Raw genomic sequence first — 23,898 nt, forward strand, 5'->3', positions numbered from 1 at the left:
GCAAAACACGTTCCTCACCACATTCACTTTCCGCACACTCTCAAGTGGACATAAAGCTAGTCTCGTCATGCTCGCGGACATTCAAACCTTACTAGCCATCAGTGGCATCGAAACAAATCCAGGACCACCGCAATCACATCCGCAGCAGAACCTCACCATTGCACACGTCAACCTCAACAGCATCACGGCCGGAAAAAATATTGACGGGCTTAACCAGCTTGTAGGAACCAACGGCGTAAAAATTATCGCACTTATGGAAACCATACTAAGTGCACTTTTGCTGACAGTCTTTATAACATAAACGGTCTCCACGCATCGCTGACTCAACATAGAACCAGGCAGAGAGGTGGAGTCGTCATATACACGCACATACCACTATCTCTCCAACGACTGAACCAGTTGGAGTTGGAGGGTGGAAAATTGATATGGGTAAAAATTAAAACGCGGAAGCTTACATTTTCACCATGCCGCGTTTACGACCTACCAAATTATTGGCTGGCCAGCTATAATTCCTCACTGAGCACTTCACAGAACCAGTATGTTAAATAAAGGTCCATATTCTCACATACACGTAGATACAAAGTGGCCCCAACACTAGAAACTTTTACCTTGATCAGGGAATTTATCAACACAACGGCATCACAACTTTTAATCACACTCTTAAAGACACGACAGAAACGCCAGATTTACAACAGGTAATCAAACAATCAAAACGGATACCTGACCGCTGCGAATACCTACGCGACCTCATTTTCACAAGAAACGGTAACATGGTCATCGACAACGGCACTGTATCACTCTTCGTGTACCTCAATCACTTTCCTATATGCGTGACTGTCCACAAAATTCCTCCTCCAGAAAACAAAGCAAAGACCTGTACTGATATTTCGGATTATTCAAAACTAGACGTTCATCTCCTCGCCAGACTTCTGTTAGATACTGACGGGACATGCATCATGAATAATGATGTAGACAAAGCCGCTGAGTTATTCATACCTGCAATACATAATGCCACCACCGCTTCAATCCCAAGTAAACGCAAAACGAAGTAGCCAAACCAAAAACCATGGATAATCTCGGAACTCATGCGGAATATTAAAAACGCGACAGGTTGTCCGAAATTGGGTAAAAGTGATTGCAACTGGGATAGGTGGAGATATCAGCGTAACGTGGTAACAGCCGTAACTGGATGCCCGACAAACTGTTTTCACAACCAAGCACAAAAATTATTGGCACAAAAGCATAGCCCTCATAAACATTGCCGAACAGTACGCTTCAGAACAGGATGTGCGCGAGACGAAACCAATCCGCCACTGCAATCAGCCAATGGCGACATTACAACTGACGAATACAAAAAAGCAACATTTTTAAACAACCACTTTGTCGCGCAACCCTCGCTAAACATTGAAAACTCACACCTGCTGTAACCAAGCATCGTCATCAGCGCACCGCTGGCACCCAACCTGGTCAACGCTACCATTTCTGAACAAGAAGTCCTAAAAATGATGAATTCGCTGGATGCAAACCAACACACAGGTCCCGATAGAAAACATGTCAAACTATTCAACCCTACTGCAGTTCTCATCTCCAAACTGTTAGCACAGGTGTTTGATAAATTGCTACGCGGAAGAATGAAGGCAAATGCTTTGTTTCCGGAAAAATATATGCGTTCATTTCACCGAACATCCTCCCAGGGAAACGAAGTGGGTGCCGGCAGACCCACAGCACTCAACAGTAGCTGTTATACTTGACGCACAACCAAAAGAAATCGCTTGGCATAGAACGCCACTTAAGGACAATATATCGTGGCATTTCTAAATAGTTTGACGAGACATGGCAGAGGGTCTGCGCTTCACAGAACATATATCAGAATATGTATGTGACAATTTATCGTGACATTTCTTAATGGTTTGACAAGATATGGCAGAGGGCCTGCTGTACAAGTACGAAAATGACTGGAATCACAGGGACGTCTCATAGACTGGCTTAAATCATACTTACAAGACAGACAGCAGGGAGTACGACTACTTGACATGTTTTCGACCACTCAAACCACATGTGCACGCTGTCCGCAACGCTCCACACTCGGGCCTTTTTTAGCACCTATCTATCTCGACCAATTCTCAAATCGGACACGTAATGATAGTATTTTCTTCTCTGACGACACCTCTCTCTAGGCCTCGCACACAAAGACTGCCTTGCGCGTGACCGAACGTTCACTCCAACACGACCTTGATGAAATGCACAGATAAGGTCGAGAATGGGCTATCATGTCCGGTAACACAAAAGCAACTCAACAGACATTCTCACATAAATGTGAACATCTTCCACAAGCGCTTACATTCGGAGGAGACCCAATACCAGTTAGGGACACACTAGGCACACCTGGACGTGCCAGTTTCCAAAGGTCTCCGTTTTCACCAACACGTTCAAAAACATGCCACAAAGCAAACAAACACTCAGTCCTCTCCATCCGACAGCATAGCCCATAACAAGAACCATTCTCGACCGAATCCACAAAGTGTAAATCAGACCTGTTTTTGACCACCGCGACGCCATCTACGACGAATACATTACTATTCAGGGTGTGATTAGACTCGAAACAATACAAAACGGAGCCGCGAGGCTGGTGACCGGGCCCCTCTTCAGAGCTCCATCCGGTAAACTGCGAACTAAGCTAGGATGGGATAAACTGATAACGAGGCGATATATGCACAGATCACACAAACTACGCTCTATCACAAACGAAACGACGCCGGACAACGTACACCGAATTACATCACAGCAATCATGCCAAATGCCCGCACCCAAGACACTTATAGAGATCTCAGAAGTACAGACATCCACCCTACAAACAGCGATCGCACATCATCGCACCACAGATCATCTTTTCCTAGAATTGGCGAGCAATGGGATTAATTTTACGACACCACACGACACACCTCACCCACTCCGCCTTCAAAAGAACAGCTTTCCGAGTGGTTGGACTTGTCCAATCCAGCCAATTACTACACCGTGTGATCAAAGAAAGGGCATATCTTACATGCCAGACTCAGAATGGATATGTCCCCTTTAATTTGCATTTATTTCTCGCTCAAAATCGCCTCGTTGGCGTGCCAGTCTGGACACCCAATTGAAAACATCCGTTATTTTGTCATCTCGTGCCAAAAGTGTATCGAGCAACGAAGCGATCTGTTTGAAAGCATATCTCAAACGTTACGCTCGATTTAAGATAAAAATTGACTTTATATCAGCTGCAGACTCTATGACATGGTGCGGGTCTCAGCAATGGTGACGATTCAGGATGCTGATCATCCAGCCGAAGTCAATGGCTGCGCGAGCTGTACCGTGGCGGCGGTCGCAGGTTAGCAGTTTTTTTTTTTGTCAAGGCACTTCGATCTAAGCTCTTGCTGTTGCGCCTTTCTGATGGTTTGCGCCCTTGAATTTCGTTCTCTAGTGCATGTATTGTTTCAAAAACATGATGATGATCATCATGATGATGATGGTGGTGATAATAATAATAATAAGGATGATGATAGTCCTGTGTCCACCGCTGACATGAAAACGACTTATGCTCATCGCTTAATTCTTTAGATGGATGCTTAAATCCATTACGTTTACTGCTCGTTTAGACCAACTAAGCACTCAACTTCTCAAAGTGTGTTTTTACCCTACTCTCTTGAGTACGCCATGGACCACACTTCTGAAGTTTGTCAAGGGTCTCTTCAGAGGCTGAGCACGTTACGCGAACGCAGTGGGAATTGACTTCCGCTCGGCATTTTATTTACGGGGCCGCCCTCTCGCAGATGTCGGAAACGGCTGTGTTCGTTGATATTACAACGGGACGATATTATTTACAGCCAGTTTTTTTCTGTTTGTCAATGTCCTTAAAGCGTATTTATCTTTCTGGTTTTAAAATGGATGACGACAGCGTTGAAACAATCGCAGACAATTTGGGAAGAGGTAAGGGACGACGGGCGTGGGGGAGAGCTGCGATGAGCTTGTCCAGGGCCTGCCAGAAATATACAAATGTGGGATAAGGTACTGGCCGCAGTCACCACACCATTAATCATTCGCATCCAATTGCGGCCATATAGGAACGCGCGCATATCCATATAGGTTTCACCAGCTTTCGACATTGGCCGTCGCACGCAGGTACCTCGGTGCAGACTAATTTACGCATTAATGGTATTAGGTATTTGCCAATAATTTGCGATGCAGTGTTCAGTTTTCTAGCTAACACTTTCTTCTCTCCGCATTTTATTTGGTTGCAAAAATGCGTGGACATTTACCGATTTGATGTCCCTAATTTTACATGCTATTCTTCTCAATTTTAGTATCAAAACATACAACGTTATCTTATTAATCCTATACGTCCTTGTAGCGCGATGAGTGACCAATCAAATGAATGCCATGAAACGATGTCATGTCATTCTTACGGCTTTGGTCAGGCTGTTTAGACCTGAAATTAAGTCAAGAAAAGTATGGCTCATTTCATGCTTAGTGTCATCCAGATGCACTTCCTAGTGCCACGTATGGACGTTGCTATGACTTATACGTAACTGGATTCATTTCTGTTTTGGTATCATTTTATGTGGTCAAGGTATAAAAGTAGTATGATCTCCCCAAGAGTTACTGGGGTTCTGACCGCCACCAACGCCAATGGTGGTTAGGCACATGGCGACACGTGCTGATGATTTTGTCCGCACTTTTATCGTGAGAAATGTGATTTGGAGACGAAAAACTCAAAATGTAGCAATCTCCATTTATTTGTATTAGAGATCATACTTATAAGTGTATTTACAGCATCCTGCTATTTCGTAAGTGGCTGTGATGCACCAGCACTTCCAGCTCGTCCCGCTGAGCACGGCGCCTCGGGAACACACGATGGCAGCACCTCCCGTTATCATAGTTGTAGGTGGCAGCACAAAACATGTTATTATGCTGCGGAAGATGCGCGGCGCTCTTTGTGGTGACGATGGCCTCGGAATAGTTTGTTGTTCCTTGTTCAGGAATATGGCAGAGAAATGCTGTATTGGACAGCTTTGAACTAGAAATCTGTGTGGTGAAATGTGGATTACTTATGCTACAAAGCAGTTTTCGAGCCGCTTTACTGCGCTGGTTTGGAGAGCGTGTAGGTACCTCGTCAATGCATTGTATTTCGTAACCGAAAAGACGTTGTTACTAAACGCATGCTTATTCGTGGTGTGTTCGCACTTTCTATCCCTTTGTATGCACCGACAGGATGCAAAATAACTTCACTTTGTTTTCAAGCTGCCGTAATACATGTAACATTCGCACGTTAGCCTTTGACAATGGAATACTAATTCAGCGGATCTAACCACTTCATCATAAACTTCAATAAAGATTGATGCCTCTAGGCAAGAGCGCATCCACTGGGAATGAACGAGACTACGAACCCTTCTGAGATGGAGAGATTACGTCAATGGCCACTTCTTTTGCTCTTTAAAGACACGCAGAAATTCGGGAGAAGGATTGTCATGCGAGATGAGACCGCAACTGCGCTGTGCAAGTAGCCGACACGGACCATGCCAAAAATCTGAAGATGTCTCGGCCCCGTTTCCATGAGCATAGAATAAATTGAATTGGTCAAAGGTAAACTGTGTTTCGGTCGCCACCATCTTGTGGATGGGTACCACTGGCAGCGGCGGGGTCACGACCCGGGACGTAGGAGATCACAACGGCCGATCTTAACGCGGGGCTGTACGATGGCTGGTTAGGATTTATGCTGGGTCTAAAGACTTGCTATTGTCAACCTGAATTGTTGAGCGTAAGGAGTTCCGCGACGTGACAAAGCTGGACAAAATCTCAAAGACAACTTGGTTTACGAAATATCGCAAAGTTAGTGATGCTTGCCCTGAAAAGTGCACAGCACTCTTGACAAACCATGCAGACTACGCGGGCAGACTACGTGGTGGTTCGCGGCGGCGCAGACTACGCGGATTTAAGGGTGTTCAACAGGTGGTTGTATAAAAGGCAATGTTCTTCTGCTGATCACTTGCATCTCTCTCACCATTTCACTCCCTCTCGTCTGTCGCCTATATCCTCCCTCATTTAGGGTGACCAACAATGACACACCACATTTCTATCCCAAATCACTGGGTCGGTGGTCCAGCAATGACCAACTTTTTCTCTGCACCTGATAAGCAGATTGCGTGATGACGCAACTGTAACCGCTTGTCTTAATCATTTTTAACTTGCTTAGTGATGATCGTACCATGGTCTTCGCTAATATCAATGTTTCTTGCTTCGACATGCACGTTTCTCATGCGTATTTTATTTTGTTACGTATATCACGGACCTTAATTACGTCTTCTCTCGTGCGAAGCATCTTTCGCTGTTCGCATTTAAGTCCCTTGGCCTAGTACCCATCGCGAGGACACCGCGAGAAGCATTGTTGTTTAGAAATTCGAGCTTTTGTAGTGGAAGAGATTCAGAGCTGGCTAGGACGCGACGTGGATAGTGCACGGCGTTTGCATTGTTTAGGAAACGTGTTGTGCATCATAATTCGGCATCCCGGTTGTTACAAAATGGAAATGTGAAGAGGGGGAGGTTGAATCGAATGAAATTTTGTTTTCGTCCCAAACCATATCTCGAAATGATGAAAAACAACCGAAGCATTCGAAGTCCATCCCAAGTACCGATCAAACAAGATGAGTTGCACCTTATAGACCGGTCCAAGTCTGCAGTTAAATTATTCCCTAAGGGTGGAATGGTGGAAAATGGTGAAAATCATTCCCTGCTGTTCTGTTTAACATACCATACGTCACTCTGTGTTATGAATCGGTAGAGTAAAGGTAAAAGGACCTAGGTTATTCGATTATATTAGCAAACCAAGTCAGTCGCTCAAACACAGACAAAATACGAGAGCAGTTACAGCCCATACTGTTGGGCCAGGAAACGTTGAGCACTGCCGAAAAAAATTGGCTCAGAGAATAGCTCACAACCAGCACACAAGAGTTTAAACGCCGAAGAGCATGATTTAAACACATCTTAAACTGTAAACAACGTCGAAGTTGTAGTTCCAGACGGCCAAGTTTCGGCGCGGCGTCTCGCTCATGAGACACATTTGAGTCACCCTAGAACATATTGGATACTTTCTCTGTGTGAGGCTGTGCTCTGTGCTCCGGCTCTCGCTGGCTACATGATCCCCGTCCGACAGAAGCTGACAGACGCCCACCGTTAGAAGCAGAATGCATTTTGCGGTTGGTTGAAGCAGAACTTGAAGCTTGACTTGTCCCCAGACTTCATCAACAACTGGTTTTCGACGAGGCCTATTTGCACCTGCGTGGCCAAGTTAACCATCTGGTGCGCACCCATCGGACAGCGCACCGTCAGTCCCTTTTTCTGCGAGAAGCCGCAGAGTGTGACCACATGTGCCATCACGCGAGCTAGATATCCGCACCGAAACTGGCTCTGGTGGTCCTGGAGCGTGCTGCCGCGCTGTGCATGGGTGTAACCGCCTCTGAGATTGTGGAAGGGTGGTAAATCAGGATTGGGTGGGCCATATTAGAATCTGGAGGTGACAACATGACCCGAAAATGGCGTTTGTGAATGGGAATTGTGGAAAAATGTGCGCTCTACGGGCAAAGTTCGCGGGCACAGAAGTCTTTCAGAGGAAAATTGGGAAGGGCATTTTACTTCCTCCCCCCCCCTTCCCCGCCATCAGTGGTTCCCTCCATGGCACCGTGCGCCAGCAGTGGTTCCTGCGAGATACCGCAAAAGACTGGCAAATGGCTGCATTGGCTAGAGGACCATCGGAGGACCGCCGTGCCGTCCCCAGGAGGAGCATCATCAGCTAGCCAGTATGCTCCCCAAACCTAAACCCCCCGAATTCTTCTTATGGAGGTATCACAACGCACGCATCTACAGATTACGACCGAAGTGCCTGGATGAGCTCTAGGATAGGATCAAGACGGCCGGCCGCGAGCCCAAGGAGATGCGTTGCAGGGCGAATCGTGAGCCTCTTCAAAGAGCCGGCGTGTGCCCGGTGCGAGCAGGAAAGCACCTCGCACACGCTTGCCACGTGGTGCGTCGTTGGTCCAGTGATCTTGTTTTTGTCGACAAATAAAAAAAAGACATGAAAAGGCCCCCATCACAGGCTAACTTTATCCCATCACTTTGATATGTGCGATAGGTATTGACATTCAAAATGCTCAACATTTTACGCGACGTAAGTAACGTCGCGCAGGGGGACGGAATGTTGCCGCTTCGTCATAGTTCGCATCTGTACACTCATTTTGCCACAGCGTTGGCTGTGGCCTGCCCATCTCTCCCAACTCTGCTCGCCCCAGTACCACATTTGTATCCATTCAGAATATTACCGACAGCTTCCCCTCGTACCACGCTACCCTCTTGTATCTAGCCTGGATGCTTCCGTCCACACTCAGTTATGCAATGGTAGTATTTCGGGCCAGAAAACCTTTCCGCTGCGATAGTTTACTCCGCAAGAGTACCCAATGCATGGCGGACTTCCCTTTAGCCCAGCCCGCTTAGCCCCGAATCTTTACTTCCCTGAGGTGGGTAGGTGAGTTTGCAACCCCTGAAAACCGCGCCTCACACCTCGCTCGTCTTTAACACTATTCTGCCACTGATCAAATGACCAGGCCAGGACAGGTTGGCCGTGTTGCGGCCATCCATTTCATGAGACAATTAAGTGTTTCGGCAAAATGTGTCCGTTACTTGGGCTTGCCCCACTTCGATTGTGTGATCAGGCAGGGGCTATCCGACCTTTTCATTGGCGAGGCAGCAGACCCCCCCCCCCCCCCCCGCTTTCCCTGAAACAACCCCGTATTTAAGGCCCTTGCAACGAGCTAAAGGCTTGAAAAAATTGATCTCAAAGCTTACCGCTGCAAACATCCAGTCAATCTAGAACACATACCAGACAAAGTTATAGAATCCCGACCCGTATGGTTACATACACGCGGCGCTCATTTTTTTACATTAGGTTAACTTTTCTGTCACATCGTGTATTTTTCCGTCCGCCGGAAGATCGCGCTCGTGATCCCAGCCGCTGTTCAAGTCAGGCGATTGATCACACCAGAACAACTTTTGGCCCATTTATATTCTCTCTGTGCTGTCGAAAATTAAAGAGGCTCGTCTGCACGCGGCTCACCTGTTGCCCTCCCGACGACCACGTACTGACGTCATCGCAATATGATGTTCGTGGAGGCCACTCGACGGAGGACGCCCTGGTCAACGCTGTCGTCCGTCCACGTCACTCGACGGAGGACGCCCTGATCAACGCTGTCGTCCGTCCACGTCACTCGACGGAGGACGCTCTGATCTACACTGCCGTCCATCCACGTCACCCGACGGAATACACCCTGATCTACACTGTCGTCCATCCACCTTACACAACCGAATACGCCCTGATCTACACTGTCGTCCATCCACGTTACCGACGGAGGACGCCCTGATCAACGCTGTCGTCCATCCACGTCACTCGACGGAGGACGCCCTGATCAACGCTGTCGAGTGGCTGTCGACAATGGCCATGTCGCATCAATGACGACTATTGACCTGAGCAAAGTCTTTGACAGCGTTGATCACGACATCCTCCTGATTAAGCTAGAATGGTTAGGGGTGGTCTCGGAATGGTTTCGGGACTATCTGAGCGGTCAGAAGTAGGTGGTTAGGGATGGCTCGGTTACTTTATCCCTATGCAATGGGGTGCCCCAGGGATCGCTTGTCGCCCCAATTATGTTATCCATCTTCATCAACGACCTATCCAGCTTCCTCTACCATGGCCGCTTGCTATCCTACGCCGATGACACCCAACTCATCGATCTCGCCACCCCCGGTGTCATCGGGCTATCTATTCTGCAAACCCGTGCCGAGGAGACCAACCAGTGCCTTCATAGCTGGCTTCAGTCAGGCAGCCTGAAAATTAGCTCCAAAACGACAGACATGTTGATTTGCCTCAAATCCTGTATCAAAAAGATCTCGTTTTTGCTTTACCATCTCTGCATTGACTTGCATGCATCATATTCAGTGAAGTACTGGGTATACTCCTCGACCACCATCACACCGTGGGACCCCACATTTCGTCACCCGTTCGCTACCGCGGTGCTATCCTCACTTCCATGTACAAAACTGAACACCACTTCACTCCTGAGGTTTCGAAGCGCCTGGTCCAATTTCACGTCTTCCTCCCACATCCCACTCCCACATCCCACATCCCACATCCCACATCCCACATCCCACATCCCACATCCCACATCCCACATCCCACATCCCACATCCCACATCCCCTCCTGCCTGTGTCCCCGGGATGGAGCGGCCGAGCGTCACCTAGACAGGCTGCAAAGGGTGATGCACGTCGCAGCCATGCAAGTTGGGGGTTTCGTTGCAGCAGCACTATTTCTCCTGTTTTGGAAACACTCGGCTGGCGCATGATCATGATCATGATCATGATCATCCCGGATCATGAGCACCACCGGGACTGCCGGAAGGTGTTCAGAGCACCGCACGTTCGCGAATTCTCTAGTAAATGCGTGCTCCATCGAATACGCGCGCCGAGTCTTCTCAACGTCAAACGCGGGCTGCTCCAAGCGTCGTTGGTTTGCTACATCTGCCGCGCGTCCGACTGACCGCCACCAAGCGGCAGCATCCGTACCTCGTTCTCGCCGCGTGGAGCCGGTTACTCTGGGCGGTCGTCCGCGCCCCCTCGTGCCGCGCAGCACTGACTGCTCGAAGCTGCTGACTCAGTGAATGAAACAACTTCTACCTGTGCGTTTAGGTGTATCTCTCTGTGCGCTGTGTATTTTTTTATATCACTGGGCGCAGGACAACCACCACGTGTATGCGGCTTTGAGAAGGTGAATGGATATGAAATGTGCACCGAGCGTCACCTAGTCATCCCGCACATGTGGCGATGCAAATATATGGCGGGGGGGGATAACTGCACTTGGTCTTAACAAGGTCCTCAGCTCCTAGTTTCTTCACTTTTGGTTGCTTGGGTCATCGGGACGAAAGTAACAAAAGTTCAACGTACCGGTAGATGAAATTTAAAGACGGTCGGATGGGGAATTTGTCCTCTAGAAAGGCTTTTACAAAACGATTTCCGCGCGGCGCGTCGTAGCCGCGCCAAACTTTGAATACATTCTGACACTTAAATAGCAGGACAAATCAGGCCTTGGATGCCAGCGAAGGTTTTTTTTAAGAAATCGTTCAAACTGATGCGATTACGGAATATTAGACGAGGCCGTGCATATCTCAGGTAGTTTCTTAGGCAGTACACCAACGGAGCGTGGAAATACAACAAATCTCATTGGCAGATGGTCAGGTGTAAAAGTCAGGCCGAAGTCAAATCTAGTCTGCTTTTTTACTGAACAGCTTGCACTATGGGGTAGTTCTTGGTACTTATTTCAGATTTATAAATGACAAGACCCGCAACAGGCATGTTCCATGGACTTTTGAAAAGTCAGATTAGGTCACTGACGTAAAATAACGCAAGGCCAACATTTTGTTTTTAAAAACATACCGTCTAGCGTAAGCCTTGATGGAAAAATCGGTATACAGTAGTACAGTAAACAGTATACAAACAATAACAGCCCCACCTGAATGGAAAAATAACAGTAATTTTGCAGTTTTTAGTCATCTCGACCTTTCAAAGGTCACACAATGTAACTGGCTCTGAATGAAATCATTGGTCTTTTGCTCAGGAGAGGTATCTAGGTACACGGCGGCTGCGTGAGGAGGACTGGGAGCATTCGGCGGAGCTTTGCCTTTGTTTAACTGGCTTGACCTCAAGATCATGGCACAAGATTCTAAAATCTTGACCACCAAGATCTTGGGGTTCACATTGACCCCCACCCGAGCGATGGGTATTATATATAATTATAATAAGGGGTATAATGCAACCGCGTGTCTGCCTGCGCGCGTGTCAAACGAAAATCACAAGTGACCACTGGCACATATTACGATTGCACAAGACCATCAGCACTTACAAACACCTGAACACTTCAGTATTCGTTTCCACACACTGAGCATGGGCGGGGCCGCCAGCGGGGCGGCGGCGAGTCCCGCGACCCCGACGGACCACTCGGCCGTGTGGCGGGCGCACTGTCAGCCCGCTGAGGCCCGCCGGGGCGGCTCTGGCGCGGGCCCGCCTGACGCGAGCTGACGGGTCGTCCTTAGCAGCCGAGCGGACCCCTTCCGCTCTCGCCGCCCCACCGTCATGTCAAGTTCAAGTGCGGCCAGTGGGGAACCGGTTTGCCGCGGCGTAGCCGGCGGTGGCTGGAAGGATGGAAAGGTGCCGGCTTTTCCCACGCTCTGGAAGCGGTGGGAAGTTGCCTGATCCCAATCATCCATCGCCATCTCGTCTCGGTTCATGGTGGCTAAACGCCGCTGTATGGCGCGATTGGTGCAGTAGTTTTCAGACGGAATGAGTTGCTGGCGACCAACGGCAGCACTGAAAGCCACTCGATGGTGGAGTCTCCTCGTTGACCATGCTCAGCTTGACCTCTAGTGACCGGATATGGTCGGTCAGACGGGCCAGAGCCTGTCATCACCCTGAGAAACGTATCTCAATCCTTGCTGTGGCCGCCTGGAACAAATCGGTGTGCGCTGCTGACATTGACTCAGGTTTCTGCTGAGGTAAGATGAGACGAGGCGTTTATGCCGGGGGCTTATGCTTTGTATGTTTGTTGTGAATTTGAAGGAAATTTTGGATTGACCTTGAAGTCATTTTAGGCGAATTTGTATGAACTTGTGGATGCTTATGAGTCTCTATGTGCCACGATTATCTTGCTCTCCCCCAGTGACAGAAAGGGTAATGACAAACCATTTCTATATGGTAGACAATTAAGGCAATATACTGGAGATTTCGTCATGCTGTTGAGTATTCAGTGAGAGGAAAGACGTAATACGTGTATCTGTAAGGAGACTTGGCCGAAACCGGGGGCTGTGGTCACTGTCGCGCAGGCCTTTCAATGTCGGATTTTCAATGTATCAGAGACGACCGTCACGGGAAGCATTGTATATACTAGACATTTATAAAAAATATCTGATTCTCTAGCTTTGCAAATCCTTTTCCTCGATATCAGCAAGAAAACGCTTCAGCTCATGGTTTTTTGGCGTTGTGAGTTTGAGGTGGTTATATTGGCGAAAATATGCCTTTATATGCCAGAAAGTACTGGTTTTACCATGTTATGAAGCAAACATTTAGCTATGTTGTGAAAACTCGCTTAACGCTGTGCCCATAGTTATGGACGAACAAGGTTAAATAAAAACTTACAAAGAAAAAGGCTAAGCAAACTTTGTTCCCTCACCCTATTCACTTGTGACCATGAACACAGCCTGAAACGTGATTTTAGATAAGACAGTGGTAGTGGCCTTCCTCGGAGAAAAACCAGGAGGGTGGAGATGCGGATTCCTTGGTATTTCGGCAACATGCCTTCATCGAAACGAATAGCGAAGTGAATTGAAGGTTATATGAAAATATATAAGGTATGTTCCTCGCAAATAGACTTAACAACTTATGAAATGTGCACTGACAATTTAGCCAACGTTTGCTGTATAATATGGTTTGACCATTTCCTCTTGGTATATTAACTGTCGGTTAGTCAACGTAAGCATTCCAAATTCATGTCGAGTCTTTTTCGGTCATTACTGGAAAAACGACTGCGATATTTTGACCTTCCGTATCGTTTTACAGCAATGATCCTTTGCTGGACGAGCAGAGAGGCGACGTCTACTGGCGCCACGTGGCAGTTTAATGGCACGCGGGAAATGTTGAACTGATAACGCACTTCGCTCACAGCTTGAGGATGATGTCACCTGTTTGAGAATGACGTCATGCCGGCTCAAACCGCTGCACACACAATAGTCAAGGTGGCGAGCACGTGGTTTCTTCTTAAAAGCAAAATTCAAGCAAATAGTAAGCGGACCTTTCGCCAAGAAATTGCCTTTGATGTTAAGAGGTATTTGTAAAGGGGATGTCAGAAGTTATAAACTAAGCACGATGTACGACAGACTGAAAACCTCACCTCGGCTTCGTGGAACTGTCCACTCGGCTGGCGCCGAATTCCCCAGTGGTGCTTCACCAGTCACTGCGTCTGGTGTCGCCTGCGAGCTGTAAGTGGTGTCAGTAGTGTTATCGGTAATCAGCTAGTTCCATTTTATGTTCTGATATTATCCTGCTAAAGTGTCCGCTGAGGCCAGAGTCGTGGCCGCTGCGGCCTCCTGAGACCACCAACGAACATTCATTTCAGGCGGACCCTTTCCACGATACCAATCAGAAGCGAGTCTAAACAAACATCGGATGCATTCTGAGAGCGTTAACTCGAGCTCCGTATCCCAAACAACTCTAATCAGGCGGTGTATCATTTGGGTAACAGCCCTCTTTCCTTTCGCCTCTGGTGGCGTCTCTAAATCATTTGAGATGACCTTAAACTGTTTTAATTATCGTTCCTCTCGAAAGTGCAGTTCAAGTGGGGCGCTTACTTTCATCGGTAGTCACCGACTGCTCTCCATCCCCACGAGGCACGAGAAGTCCCAAGTTTGGACAAGGTACATCCATTGTCGAAACACACATAATGCCTTCAAAATGGTCTCTTGAAGAGCGCTTTGCAAGACACCCTCGAAATGGCAGGGGCACCAGGTGGCCTGTGCCAGCTGTGTGGTCTTCTGTTATCATTACATTGCAGTCTGTCCGTGGCATTTCCAAGGTCAAGACACAAGTAAGTGGCGGTCTTGAACCGAGTGTGGGGAATTCTTTTTCCGAATGAACCTTAGCGGTCTCCGTTTTGAATGCAAAATAAATGCCTCTTTGCAATGAAGACGGTATCGTTTGGAGCTGCCTGCTGATGCTGCCAGGGCAGCATTGTCTTTTCCGCAGTATCAGACCCCTGACCCTGCGGCGAAAGTACGCCAGCAAAGCGTCAGGCACAACCCTAGCTGCATGCCATCCTGGCTGACCGGGTAGCCGGATCTGTAGGGTTGTTCTGCATGCCCGCTGCCCCAATCATCAACATAGGAACGTGTGAGGTGAGAGGTGAAGAGGTGAAGAGAGAGGACAGAGTGAGAGGGGGATTAAACACCAGCCGTCTTCCGCAACAAAAACAGAGCATTACCAGTGGTGCTGCGTGATAATAATTCACTTTCAAGCAGTTTGGCCATCCCATTTCTAGGAATATTCTCACGCCCAAATTTGCAGCAGATTCCAATTAGGGAATATTTGGCAAAAGCTAACCGCATAGCGCTGCACATCCATTTTCCCTGTCTTGCTGAGCTTGTGGGACAGTTTTCAGCAGCATTCTGCTGCCTGAAACCGATGGGTTAACGATGCGTGCAACTGTTAATGCCTTCGTCGTTCCTCTGGTGTTAGCTATCGTTGTCTAAGGCCGATAGCGAATTAGCAGGGGCTCCGTTACGAGCTTAATGTCTAGGAAACATTAATCTTTTTTAAGATGATTCCTTCCCACAAGGCTATTGAGAGGAGGCAGTGGCGTTAAATTTCGCAATCCTGGGGTATTCATCATGTTCACCTCAGTGGTGGATTATGTCCACCAATGAGGTGGTGGACATGATCAGCCTCACCTCAGTATACCCTGCAACCCCATACACCAGCTGTGTCCACCACTCGGTACCCCCGCCGTGCCCGCCACCTGGTCGTGCGGGTCGTGCAGGTGTACCGGCACCGTGGGCGGCCGTGACCAGGGGCGCACGCAGGCCGGCCGGCCGGTGGGGCACCGCACGCCGCCGCCGCTACCACCTCCTGACACAAGACCCTGCGCCCGCCGCGGCCGCCCCGGCCCCGGCTGAGGTCACGGCCGCGGGGCGTGACCTCATGAGGAGCCGGCCGGCCCATCACGCGCGCCTGCCCTTGTAGCGCTGGAGGGCGCTGCAACAGAGCGGGCGACGCCGACCGGGCATGTCCGGTTACCTCACGGACAGGCGGCTCCGGTGGAATGCGACCCTCACGGCCGGTCAGCGGCGGCGGCGTGTGGTGCGGCACCACACGGTCCAGCCCGCCGCGCTGGCGCACGTGGTCGGCTTCCCCGGTCGCTGACGCACGGCACGGCAGCATACATCAGCTGAGTGGGGCTCGGTGGTTAGGGTGTGCTACGATCGCGCTATTTTCCACAAGGCAGTGTACCTCCGTAACTAACCGTACGCACTGTTCCATTAAGATCGGACCCACTGGCTCTGAAGTATCCGACTGGACCGAAATCGTTGATCACAACGATGCACGTGGCAACAACGCTATCATAGCAATATCACCACCGTGATAGGCGTCCGAGTCCAGACGTCAGCGGCCAGAGAGCGACGGACTCACCGTCAGGCGCGGCAGTAGGAATCATGTGCATGATCTTAGGGCTATAGCATTGGATGTCCCGGCCATGGAGTGATGCCATTCACAGTGGACCTCCCTGGTCTCGGATGCCCTTAAGACCAGGACGACATGAGCCCTCTTTCAGCCCTATTGAGACTTTCTACGGTTGTGAAACATGCATCGACAGTTATGAGCCCTGGGTAGGCACCTGGCCCCGGAGCTACCAGCCTGGAGGGGAACACCTGATGCCGGATTTGCAACCCACAGCGCGCCATTCTAATTCCGGCTCGAGCTGATACCGTTCCCGATTTGATGGGGGTGGCGTCCCGCCCGCCTTCAGCTGGAGCTGGGCGAAGGTGGAGCAGTAGTAGCAGGATCTTGAAATCCGAAAAATTGGAAGGAAATTCAAGTTCATCCATGCTGTTTTTCAACCTCACTTCAGTCCTTAGGTGTTTTCCTTCACGACTTTCGCTAAATTCCTAGGTTGCATGGCAGTTAGCCACGTACTCGCGCAGGGCAGGTACCAGAGCACAAATAACACAAGTGGCAACAATGAAACCCCCAGCATCGCCCGGCACTTACCAACCTCATGGCGTTCTCCAATCTGGACAAGGCAATAGAGGCCTGCAGATAAGCCTGTATTTGGTGGCTTATGAACACTCTTTGTTTGAGTTCAGCGCTTAACAATTGTAACGGTAAGAAAATTATGTTTCCACATTGTTGCCAAACTAGCGGAAATATCGCGGTCCCCGTGAAGCAGAATGAGAAGCAAAATGACGTCAAAAAACTCCAACTCAAACCCATCCCAGATTTTTACCATTTTCCAAACTCAGCTTGTACTTTGCCTCACTGTATTCGGAAAGGCTGATTTGTTCTCACATTCCAGACCTTACCCTTTTTCGCCTGTGGTGGGATAGATCTAAAATGTAATATTCTTATATGGCGTTGAAATGTGTGCCTGCGCTTCAACCAGGACTGTTCCAACTAAACAACTAATCTCAGCTACTTCTATTCTGAACTTTTGTCTCTTAGGCCCTCCAAACCACGAAAGTGACAACTTTTGTGGATTGAAACTACCTTTGTGGCCATAAATGGCCACGTTCGTTTCTTTTTTCAGGCATATCCTGCAGGAGCACCCGCAAAGTAAATGCATCTTTTCTAACCGATGTCGAGACCCATTTAAAATCTTAGAGCGTCCACATTTTTAGTTATGGCCAAGGAATTCAATTTGAGACCGCGACATGCCTGAGCAACATTTATAATCCAAAACACCTAGTTTTCCCTGACGGAAAAATCATCTATTGGCCCCTAGGTTGAGCGCTGTTCGTTTTCGGCGCCCCCACTTGAGCATCCGAAACTGCTGATGCTGAAGAATGAATGAATGATGTTCTGTCTCACGAACTTCATTAGCTGCTACCCAAATAACTGATTGGTCACGAGGGTAGATGTGGAGGGGATACAAGTCATGCTTATTTTTGTGTTTCAACTCTATTCACGTTGTCTGACATGTAAGTGGCAGCGCGTGGAGGTGGCATCTAGACAGGTGCCCAATGTGAGTTTACATTCCTATATTTCTCGTCGCAGCTGACACCTCTGCGGTTGCAAGATTGAGAGACTTTGATGGAAGCTGGAAATGCGCGTAATGCCGTGGCTGGATTTTGCCTTATGTGTATATTGATGCCAAACTAAGCACAACCTTTCAGTAGATGTTAGATAACAAATGTGTGACTATGTGGAACACTTTTATGTTGTTTCGTGTGATCTTGCGCATTGACGTAGTCACGTCTCTATGATGGGAAGGGGGGGGGGCGGATGGGAAAATCAGTATTGGGTTAATTGGAATTTGAGAGGGTGCATTGGAAAGTGGTAGCTTCAGCGGAAAACCTATAAAATAGGGCATTCCATAGGCACGTAAAATACCGTTTCGTGAAGTTGAGTATATGTCCCACAGTGGCTGTAATCCCCGTACTGGGCGTGTTCATCAATCTGCATCTTTACTTGCCCTATATGGGACAAGGGGGGTAAGTATGGGACGAGCATGTATGTAAGCATACCTATGTTAGCATTCCTTCTTAAGATGAAATGACCCAGGTCAATAAAACATCACATATGATATGACCTTCAATTAGAAAGCATGCATACAGACCCAATGATTATTTCGATAATTTTGATAGCAGAATTGTCAAGCCATTCTTTTTATTCATTGCATAGGCTTTACGTTATTATGTCAAGCTGCTTTAGGGTAATCTAAACCTTATTGTAGTATTTGGAGCAGCACCCCTCATGCCCCCCCCCCCCCCTCCCCTTCCAGAAGTCACACCCACCATCACCAAATGACGTTCATCACAAGGCTTTCCGAAGAACTCACATCTCTGCTTGTTGGAAGTAATCGGCTATCACGTAGCGTTTTTTTATGAACTTTTAATCATTTATTACGCAGACCCTCGCCCCCATCGGGGGAGGGGGACAGGGGTAAACCGCCGCCCTCCTGGGGCATGGGCCCGGCCCAGCCGGGGCCCAGCAGTCCCAGCGGGCCCGATGTCATCTCCGCTGCGTGTGCTGGCGGTCGGCCGTGCCGAGCCCTGACCGGCAGCTCAGAGGAGGGGCTGCACGTGCAGCCGACTGGTCACGCGGAGGCTTAACCGGCAGCTCAAGGGAGTGGCTGCACGTGCTGACGAATAGGTGCACGGGATAGGACCAGCAGCTCGGAGGCGGGCTGCAGTGACAAATGGCCACGCGGGGGCTTGGCCATCAGCCGTGGGGAACCGCTCCTGGCCATCGCTCTCGTCCCAGTCGTCGGTGCTCTACAGCAGCTGGGTCGAGCCGTCGCCTCGTCACATTTGCAGCCTTGCTGTCAGTTTAGAAAAGAGCCCACTGAACCGTCGCGAAATAAATGGCTGAAATAATTAAATAAGTTTATTCTGTGTTATCATGCAACATCTGGCTCCTACAGTTTCTTGATTTAAGAAGACAGAACTAATTGATCTTTCGATAGCTTCTGCTTCTGTCGAAGTTGAAGCCCGTAAAAATAATACTAAAATGAAGAAGAGCACACCGAAGATTTCCCTTGGGGAGCGTTGTTAACGTTTTTCCCCCTAAAACTTTACCACATGCGGAGCTGATCAGCGAGTTTTTCTTTCGAACTCTTTTGATTTACCGAATGTTGCATTCGCTAGTTTTGTTTCCGCTAGAATTACCCATATTCGCCCACTGTGCTCGCAAAACAAAGCAAATGATATGGCAACAGTGGTGCACAGAACTCAATCCAGCAAAGAATCATTGGTTTTCTATGATGGCCAGAGCACGGCATAATGATGTTTTGGGTTCCCATACGCACGTATTACAATCCTAGCTGTTCATGATCTTGACGGCCACACCTCTAAACTTTCTCGCGTGCAAAGTTTTACAAAAACGCGACACAGAAGAAGGCATTGAATCTTTTAATGGGTGCCAATTAGACGTAAGGGGTACAAGACAACACTGCATTTCCTCGTTGTTTGCATGCCATCAATGGCGGGTTTTGTTTAACATTTACAATTTCTGATTGTTGTTTTTGAGCAAATATTCGGGCGCAAGAGTTGCCATGTCATTCTATGCAATATCTTGGCAGAACAATCCCTCACATGTTGGACAGGTTTGTCCCAAAATACTCAGTCTTGCTTCGCGATTTGCATACGGTGTGCAAAATTTAATAATCATCCAAACGGACTGCAAACTTCACAATGGCAAATGCTTTCTTGCGTGCGCTAGTATCGTCCAAGGCCTTAGAACTGCGTATCGTCAATGGAACGCACAACATATGGGGATGCTACAGGAAGAAAAGTCCAGCGCTGGTCCGAAATATTGACCGTACGATTTGGACTTAAAAGTAAATAGCATTAATTAGGGCGCAATACCCTGTTGGTGATGTAGTTCTGCACCCCAGTGCTATTCATAGTAATGCCAGGTGCTGAGAGTTCCCCAGAGGATATGTTTTGAAGCGTGTTCCAAAGGTGAGGCACTCCATTCCATATTTGGCATCATGTACGTGAAAACGACGGGCAACTCTACAACAATTGTGCTATGGACAATTATGTCGTTCGTCCGTGCCACAAACAGCGTGAACCTCTGGTTGCATCATTGGTTATCGTGGATCTGGATTGCATGTTGAAAATTCTGGTTTGTGTTGAAATTATGCTATCGTTGCTTTGCAGATCAAACTGATTTTCTGAAAACATTATCTGTCTTACCTTAAAACAATGTCACGAAACAAGCGTTCCTCGCTGGAGCTCTTTTTTGACGCACGCCTCGTGCCGTCCAATCTTCATGGCAGTTTTGAAGACTGAAGCGAAATCAAAGAGGTCTTAATACCGAAATCAATGTTTCGTAAAAAAGGAACACTTTCTCCGGAATATTCTCGGGTGGCATACCAAGACATAGCGGGAAATGCCCTGCTCTTCACGATATGGTTCTTTCCGCATAGATGGTCGCGGTGTTTCTGTAATAATAAGTTCATGCTTCTGCTGGCGTTATGAATGCCAGTAATCTGAATCAGGCAATGCGAAGAGAAACGCGAGCTTGAGCTCCGTAAATAAGGCAGGCATGATGCTGCAAAAATCATCGCAAGGGGCAGAACAACAGTTGCCGTGCATGACTCGACGGCCATACCCTGAGCTATATCCTGTACCTTTCTCTTTCGTGTCTCCCTTCGTCTGAGGGTGGTCGAAACCGTTAGATGGTATCCTGGCTCAGGCGATGCTTCTGACGAATCGAGCAAAGGGATGGCATTGTAAAATATGTTTTTGGTGGAGAGTGGCCTAATTTGAGCAATTTTCGTTAATAACATTACTCTTATCTGATGTGTATGGAGCACCGTCTAGGAACTACGTCCAGAAGCAATAAGGAGCTGCGTCAGTATCTTGACGGTACTTTACGTTAGCTTACAGCCACCGCCACTTACGCATGGTCGTCACGAGCTCGTAATTAGCCCATTAGACGCTGCACGAGGGCCTGCGCAGGCGGGGCACAAATCCCGCGCATAGCGCTGGGGGTGACAGTGAATGCCGGGTTAAGCCCGCCTCTCCAGAGTGACCGGACCTTCCTTCCCAGGCTCTGCACACGCCTGACAACAGGGGATAGGGCTCATTGAAGTCAAGTGTACAGGTGCTGAGGGCCAGTAGGATGGCACCAGTGGTAGCATTGGGTTGGCTGTGGTCGATCGGCGCCGTAGCAGGCAATTATTCATGGTAGCATTTCAACGACGTGCTTTTCGTGTTAAGTGCTACGGCTGAATGGTGTGTTTGTGTGTTCGGTTGTTAAGGTACTCGTTTTTAAATGTGGGATGTCCTAAAGCCATGCTGAAGCCTGAAATGCCGATTACGTTTGAGGAATTTCACCGCGCAAAAGTTGTCAAAATTTCATGAAACCCAGTGCAGGTTAGAAATGGCTGAAAACTTTTAAAAAACGAGAAAAAAACTACAAAAATAATAACCTTATGACGAGCAGTCGCAGCAGGGCACGACAGAACGAACAAATCGAACATAACTTCAGTACGGAAATCCTGGGAAAATCAAATGACTCGTGATGCAACACCATGACGAGGTCTACATTATGTGACAATGGGCGGAGCTTCGGGGACATGCTGGGGCTACGGATGCGTGGAGGCAGACGTCCCCGACACAAATAGTTCGAAGGTCAACACAGGTGCCGACTTTTTTCTCATAAGGAACTAATTATTTATACGAAGTCGCAATTTCTGAGTGGGAGAACATCTGTTTAATGCTCGGAAGAGCTACAGCGGTTCGCTGGCATTACCAGTTGGGTTTTGGTGCTCCTACTTCGATTAAAGTTAACGATTGTGGCACTAGAAAACTCATCCGTTGGACGCCACGTGTAGAACAATGAGAGTTGAAGCCTTGACTGCCGCCGGCCAACTTCAAGCGATTACGGCACGTTGAAAATCAATCCGTGCTGACAGACCTAAGCACTATAGTGATGTGCTCGGCCAGGGAAGTGTTGTGAAGAGCATCAGTTCGTATGACATTTGACACATTTATCGAAGTGGAAAAAGAAAGCGCACAAACGAATATTTCTATAAAAAATAGTTTTATAAATATTTTAAATATTTTTATCTTTATAAATTCAAGTTTCATTTCGACCCATCAAATCGAAGTACTGAACCCCACTCTTAACAGCTGCGGAGCAGCAGTGACGTTTGTAGCGTGATAACCTCCCATTCTCCGGCGCGCAGCAGAACGACAGGCCGTTTTTTGCCGGCAGACGTCAAGTCGGAGAGAAGTGGTGTCACTAATTAGCCGGGCTAATCTCAACGGCCCACGCACGTAGGGAATGGGAATGTTAACCGCCTTCATGCACGACTGGAGGTGGAGTCACCAGCGACCGGATGTCGTGTCCGTATCTCCGTTGCCGCCGTTTTTTAGGCTCATACCTGGGCGGGGAGGGCATCGTCATCACGTCATCACGATGTGTTCATGCCCAACGCCTCCTTCGACGTGAAAGGACAAATGGGCGCAGACATGTGCGGCGGCGCATTCCGCCGCGTTTAACCACCAGGCCAATAAGATGACCCCGTGATTGAAAGTTCAGTCGGTAGTGTCGTGTTATTCACTACGGTTTGTAGTGTGCCTTCTATGCATTACAGTGGACCTGAAACGCGCAGCCCTTCTTCTTAAAATTCTAAGAAATACCATCACATTTCTCCACCGAACGGCACAACAAAAGATTGGCATATGCAGATTAATTTCACGTCGGTTCTGCTAACATCACCTGAACTCACTGCACATGCATGCCGAGGGAACCAGCAGAAGCGAATCGCTTTGCGGCTCCCACTTCCAGGGCGATGCTGCTGTAGCATGTGGTCTGGAGGTTCGGCGGGTTGGTGGATCATCAAGGCACCAGACCTGCCAAAGAAGTGAGCTTACATGTTGTCTCATCCCGTGTGAGCATTCGGTACCGACTGTCAGACGATTTCACGAGAATCGCGTGATTCATTTGCACAGAGGATGGAGCAGGTTTCGCCAGATCGTGTAATGTTACATCATTCGTTTTATTCCATTGACCGAGTGCTGATGAATTCACGTGCCAGTGCGACGCCAGCCCACTGACATCTCTCGTAGCAATTAAAACGCCAATAACTCTCACGCAGCAGCGCAGAACGACCTTGCCGTGCGCTGCTGGGGCAGCACATGTAGATTACATACAACTGGGTGCTACGTGCGAGCAGAACATGTGTGACATATTTGGGAACGTCCTATATGGCTTTCAGTGGGCATGTGAGCTTGATGTCATCATCAGCAGGTGTCATTGCATCGAGCGGCGACGATCTACCTGAGTGGGCACATTTCAGGAAAGTACATTCGTACTGAAAGAGCTCTCCTCGTCATTCTTGACATGTCAAGGCTTGCATTCACGAGTTTACCAATCTGTGTAATCTATGCACAATCATGTGCGGACATGCTGCCCGAAACGCTGCTGTGCACTCCCCTGATAAGAAGAGCTCTTGAGCTTTTCTTTTATGACATGAGCCATCTTTCCTGTTGACATATTCGGATAAGGTGCAGGGTGTGGGCAACGGGCATTGTCTAGTTTGGCAGCTCCTC

The sequence above is a fragment of the Pollicipes pollicipes genome, unplaced genomic scaffold, assembly GCF_011947565.3.
Source record: "Pollicipes pollicipes isolate AB1234 unplaced genomic scaffold, Ppol_2.1 Scaffold_6686;HRSCAF=7923_pilon_pilon_pilon, whole genome shotgun sequence".
Taxonomy (NCBI): domain Eukaryota; kingdom Metazoa; phylum Arthropoda; class Thecostraca; order Pollicipedomorpha; family Pollicipedidae; genus Pollicipes; species Pollicipes pollicipes.